This window comes from Bufo bufo, chromosome 7, assembly GCF_905171765.1.
Source record: "Bufo bufo chromosome 7, aBufBuf1.1, whole genome shotgun sequence".
Classification (NCBI taxonomy): Eukaryota; Metazoa; Chordata; class Amphibia; order Anura; family Bufonidae; genus Bufo; species Bufo bufo.
Genome location: NC_053395.1, coordinates 60,067,818 through 60,073,939, shown reverse-complemented (window position 1 = coordinate 60,073,939; position 6,122 = coordinate 60,067,818).

The following is a 6,122-nucleotide window of genomic DNA, read 5'->3' as shown; positions in this document are numbered from 1 at the left end:
ATTTCCACCCACAGCAAAACAGGTGCGGGTACCAATCCTACCGTGTCTTCAAAAAGAGGGCGGTTTGAAGATGTGTTGGTCACTTCGTACATGAGATCAGTCTTGCAGCCAACCCATCGACAGCCGCCCTCCGGATCCAGCCTCAGGGAACGCCTAGACCGACAGGTGTTCGACTACATCGGGTTAACGGCTGATGTGGACGCTCTGAGAAGCGAGGAACCCCTGGACTAGTGGGTGTGCAGGCTTGACCTGTGGCCAGAGCTGGCACAATTTGCCATGGAACTCTTGGCTTGTCCCTCGTCGAGTGTCCTGTCCTAAAGGACGTTCAGCGCAGCAGGGGGGATCGTGACCGATAAGCGCACTTGCCTAGCTCACCACAGTGTGGACTACCTCACATTTCTAAAAATGAATGAGGACCTTCTAATGTCACAGGATCATGTGACTGTGCCTCCCACCCCGTACTGTGCCCCCTTATACCCTGCATTGTGCCCTCTTACCACACCCTGTGCAGTGCCCCTAGTCATTCCCTGTACTGTACCCTCTTATACCCTTTTATCCGGTAACGGTATGGCGGTGTTATCCGGTCACTGTACAGAGGTGTTTTCCGGTCAATGTATGGCGGTTGTATGCAATAAGTGGATGGCCATAACTGTATCCCTTTTCCTGCCCACGCCATCCTTTTTTAGACCTGGCATGAGCGGGAAACATATGCAGATTGAGGTGCTAAGGACCTTTGCGCCACAATCTGTGTCAGAAATATGCCTAACATAGGCTACTTTCACACTTGCGGCAGAGTGATCCGGCAAGCAGTGCCGGCAAAACGTATGCCAACTGATGGCATTTGTAAGACTAATCAGAATCCTGATCCGTCTTACAAATGCATTGAAATGCCGGATCCGTCTTTCTGGTGTCATCCGGAAAAAAAGGATCCGGCATTTATTTTTTTCAGGACGGCACTAATACATTCCTATGGAAAAAAAAAAATCCGGATCCGGCATTCAGGCAAGTGTTCAGTTTCTTTGGCCGGAGATAAAACCGTAGCATGCTGCGATTTTTTCTCTGTCCTGATCAGTCAAAAAGACTGAACTGAAGACATCCTGATGCATCCTGAACAGATTGCTCTCCATTCAGAATGCATGGGGATAAAACTGATCAGTTCTTTTCTAGTATAGAGCCCCTAGGATGGAACTCTATGCCGGAAAAGAAAAACGCAAGTGTGAAAGTACCCATAGACGTATTTCTATATAATAAATGACCACCTAATTGTATTATTATTCGGGGTAGGGCTAATATCTTTATATTATATAGATTCTAATGTATTATACTGTGCCCTGTATTTCCCAGTAGAAAATGATCCTTGGGAAACATAGTCCTCATCCCTGACCACCAGGACCAGGTAGCGCTCTGTCAGTACATGGCGGCCTCCACTCTCCGCCATGCTGCTCCGCTGTGTACTGGTGCTCATTCTGACACTAGGGCTGGGTTCACATCCTATTTTTGCCATCCATTTAATGCATACCAAAAACGTATGCGTTAACAGACTGATGCCGTACAGTGGCGTCCGTTCACCATACAGTTCCATGGTAGAAAAAAATTACGTTAACATATGCATTTTTTTAATGGACTCAAAAACGTGGAGTGCTGCACATTTGTATATATCAAACCGATAGGAAATAACATTTTTCTGGGCTCCAGCAGGGCACATTTTTGAGAGTTTCCCTTTAAGACGCATAAAAATGGCCCCTGATTAAAATACATATTTTTTTGTGGGAATTTTTGCTAATGATCCCCCTCTGTTATATCACTGTCCATGTTGTGGTACTATTTGTGTACTTCTAGTAAGTGTTTGCTGGCTGCAAATATGACCTGAAGGTTTTTCAGGTTCGCCTGCCATTAAAGTGAATGGGGCCCGCCGCGAACGCGCGGTTCGCGAACATTTGATCACGAACGTGAATCGTCCCGGCCGATGTTCGTCCATCACTATAGGTGAGCAGCCAGGGTTCATTTAGATAGATTATACAGGCAGCCACCTTGCCGTCACCAACGAATGCCACTCGGGATCTTGTTATGCCCTCCTGGTAGTGTTAGATTTAGCTTAGGCTAGTTTCACACTTGCGGCAGGACGGATCCGACATGCTGTTCACCATGTCGGATCCGTCCTGCGGCTATTTCGCCGTGCCCCCGGGCCGCCGCTCCGTCCCCATTGACTATAATGGGGACGGGGGTGGAGCTCCGGCGCAGCACGGCGAAAGCCGCCGGACTAAAAAACCTGACATGCAGTAATTTTAGTCCGGCAGCTTTCGCCGTGCACCGCTGTGCTGCGCCGGAGCTCCGCCCCGTCCCCATTATAGTCAATGGGAACGGAGCGGCGGCCCGGGGGCACGGCGAAATAGCCGCAGGACGGATCCGACATGGTGAACAGCATGTCGGATCCGTCCTGCCGCAAGTGTGAAAGTACCCTAAGGCCTTTGACATGTATATGTATGCGCTCATGTCCTTAACCTTTTTCTCTCTTGAGAGCCAGCTGAGCTCTGCATCTTTGGAGATTGCCATCTACCAGAGAGGAGTCAAATTTACTAACATTTGCGCCTGGAAACAGATGCAAATATTAACTAAAAACTTTGCCAGTTTTTACTGCAGGCGCAGGGACTGCCACAGATACGCCTAATTTCTGAGGAGGTGCACGTCTCGTCCCAAATTAGATGTATCTAACGGCAGCACAGAGCCGGTGTAAGCCAGTCTTAGTAAATGTGCTTCGGGAATTGTGGCTCTTTTTACGCCTAAAACAGTCACAAGTCCCCTGATAAATAACCCCCATAGAGTTGCTGACTTTTTTTTTTTTTTTTACATGCAGTTGTGTTTTTGGGGCACATTTACTAAGAACGGCTTTTTACGCTGGTCTTAAGCTACTTTCACACTAACGTTTTTTGCTGAATCCGACAGGGCTTAGCAAAAACGCTTCCGTTACTAATAACACAACCGTCTGCATCTGTTATGAACGGATCCGGTTGTATTATCTTTAACATAGCCAAGACGGATCCGTCATGAACTCCACTGAAAGTCAATGGGCGACCGATCTGTTTTCTATTGTGTCAGACTGTGTCAGAGTTAGGGCTCGTTCACACAAACGTTTTTTGCGTTCAGTATATGGGGCAGTTTTTTGCGTTCCGTATACGGTCCGTATAGGGAACCATTCATTTCAATGGTTCCACACAGAAAACAGAATGTACTCTGTATGCATTCTGTTTCCGTATTTCCGTTTTTCCGTTCCGTTCAAAGATAGAACATGTCCTATTTTTGCCCGCAAATCATGTTCCATGGCTCCATTCAAGTCAATGGGTCCGCAAAAAAAACTGAACACATACAGAATGTACTCCGTATGTCTTCCGTATCCGTTCCGTTTTTGCGGAACCATCTATTGAAAATGTTATGCCCAGCCCAATTTTTTCTATGTAATTACTGTATACTGTATATGCCATATGGAAAAACGGACCGGAAAAACGAAACGGAACCGGAAACACTACTGAAACAAAAAACTGAAAAACAGATCCATTAAAAACGGCCCGCAAAACACTGAAAAAGCCGTACGGTCGTGTGAATGAGCCCTTAGACGTTTTTTTTTTTCGTTTGTGTTCCGTTTTTTTACGCTCCGTATACGGATCGTATACGGAACCATTCATTTCAATGGATCTGCAAAAATAACGGAAGGTACTCCGTATGCCTTCCGTTTCCGTATTTCCGTTTTTTCATTCCGTATAGGGTCCATTCACACGTCCGCAATTCTGTTCCGCATTTTGCGGAACGGAATTGTGGACCCATTCATTTCTAAAGGGCTGCACAATGTGCGGCCTGGATCCGGAATTGCGGACCCGCTCTTCCGGGTCCGCATTTCCGTTCCCGAAAAAAATAGAACATGCCCTATTCTTGTCCACAATTGCGGACAAGAATAGGCATATTCTATTAGTGCCGGCGATGTGTGGTCCGCAAAATGCGGAACGCCCATCTCCGGTGTCGTGTTTTGAGGATCCGCAAAACACACATGGACGTGTGAATGGACCCTTAAAGATAGAACATGTCCTATTATTGTCCGCATAACGGACAAGGATAGTACTGTTCTATCAGGGGCCAGCTGTTCCGTTCCGCAAAAAACGGAATGCACACGGGCGTCATCTGTATTTTTTGCGGATCGCAAAATACTGAAAAAGCTATACAGTCGTGTGCAAGAGGCCTAAAACGGATCCTTCCCCATTGACTTGCATTGTGGGTCATGACGGATCCGTTTTGCTCCACATCCCATTATGGAAAGAAAACCGCAGCATGCTGTGGATTGCTCTCCGGTCTGGGAACGCAACCAAATGGAACGGAATGCATTCATTCCGTTCTGTTCAGTTACATTTTGTCCCCATTGACAATGAATGGGGACAAAACTGAAGAATTTTTCTCCAGTATTGAGACCCTATGATCCTAGTGTAAAAGTAGCCTTAGTTTCCTCCTTGCACTGCCGTAAGATTCGTCTAATTTAATTACGAGGCATGCACCTCATAATAAATTAGGCGCATCTGTGGCAGTCCTTGTGCCTGGCATGAAGGCCAGTTGTTCACTAACATTTAGGGTGCATTCACACGACCGTGAGGCCTCTTGCACACAAACATATTTTCTTTCCGTGTCCGTTCCGTTTTTTTTTGCGGAACCATTCACTTCAATGAGTCCGCAAAAAAAACGGAAGTTACTCCATGTGCATTCCATTTCCGTATGTCCGTATTTCCGTTCCACAAAAAAATAGAACATATCCTATTATTGTCCGCATTACGGACAAGGATAGCACTGTTCTATTAGGGGCCAGCTGTTCCGCAAAATACGGAATGCACACGGATGTCATCCGTATTTTTTGCGGGTCCGGTTTTTGCGGACCGCAAAATACATATGGTCGTGTACAAGAGGCCTAAGTGTTTTGCGATCCACAAATTCTGGATCTGCAAAAGCCAGGTACCAGCCGTGTGCATGGCTGACGCTGTATAGAGAATGCATATACAGCCGAAAATTGCGGAACGGACGCAGACCCATTTATATGGTCCTGTGAATACACCCTTAGTCTAGGGCTACACAACGACATGTGTTGCATGACAACAAGGGTACAACTACATTGCGACATGTGTCGCGCAACATTTTTCATAATGATAGTCAATGGTGTCGCACTGTGACACAATGCAACAGGACAGTCACACAAAAATCCAACTTAGGGTACTTTCACACTTGCGGCAGAGGATTCCGGCAGGCAGTTCTGTTGCCGGAACTGCCTGCCGGATCCGGCAATCCGAACGCAAACGGATGCATTTGTGAGACGGATCCGGATCCGTCTCACAAATGCATTGCAATACCGGATCCGTCTTTCCGGTTGTCATCCGGAAAAACGGATCCGGTATTTTTTTTCTTCTCATTTTTAAAGGTCTGCGCATGCGCATACCGCAAAGCCGGATCCGTTTTTCCGGAACACTTGGAGCCAGATCCGACATTAATGCATTTCAATGGAAATGAATGCCGGCATTCCGGCAAGTGATCAGTATTTTTGGCTGGAGAGAAAACTGCGGCATGCTGCGGTATTTTCTCCGTCCAAAAAACGTGAGAGGGACTGAACTGATGCATCTTGAACGGAATGCTCTCCATTCAGAATGCATTAGGATAAAACAGCATTAGGACAAAAATTAGTTTTTTTTCCGATATTGAGCCCCTGTGACGGAACTCAATACCGGAAAATAAAAACGCTAGTGTGAAAGTACCCTTAGATGGATTTTTGTGACACCATTGTCTATCAATATAAAAATTGTACCACGACTTTTCTGAGAAAAATGTCGCTGTGTAGCCCTTGTCTTTCGTCTGCTTCCAGGCGTAAATGTTTGCTGGGGCTGGAGTCCCGCCCTGGCACGGCCCCTGATGCGCCCCCACACTCCACCTCCCTATGCTGCCTTAATATTGTCGCACAGCCAGTTAAAATAAGGGGATTTAAAAATAAAATAGTCGCTAGTCCCTTAGTAAACGCGCCCCTTTGAATTGTGAACATCCTGTGATGACCGTGTGCTTATCTAATTGGGGATTTCCTGGGTGGGCTCACATCTACAATCAAT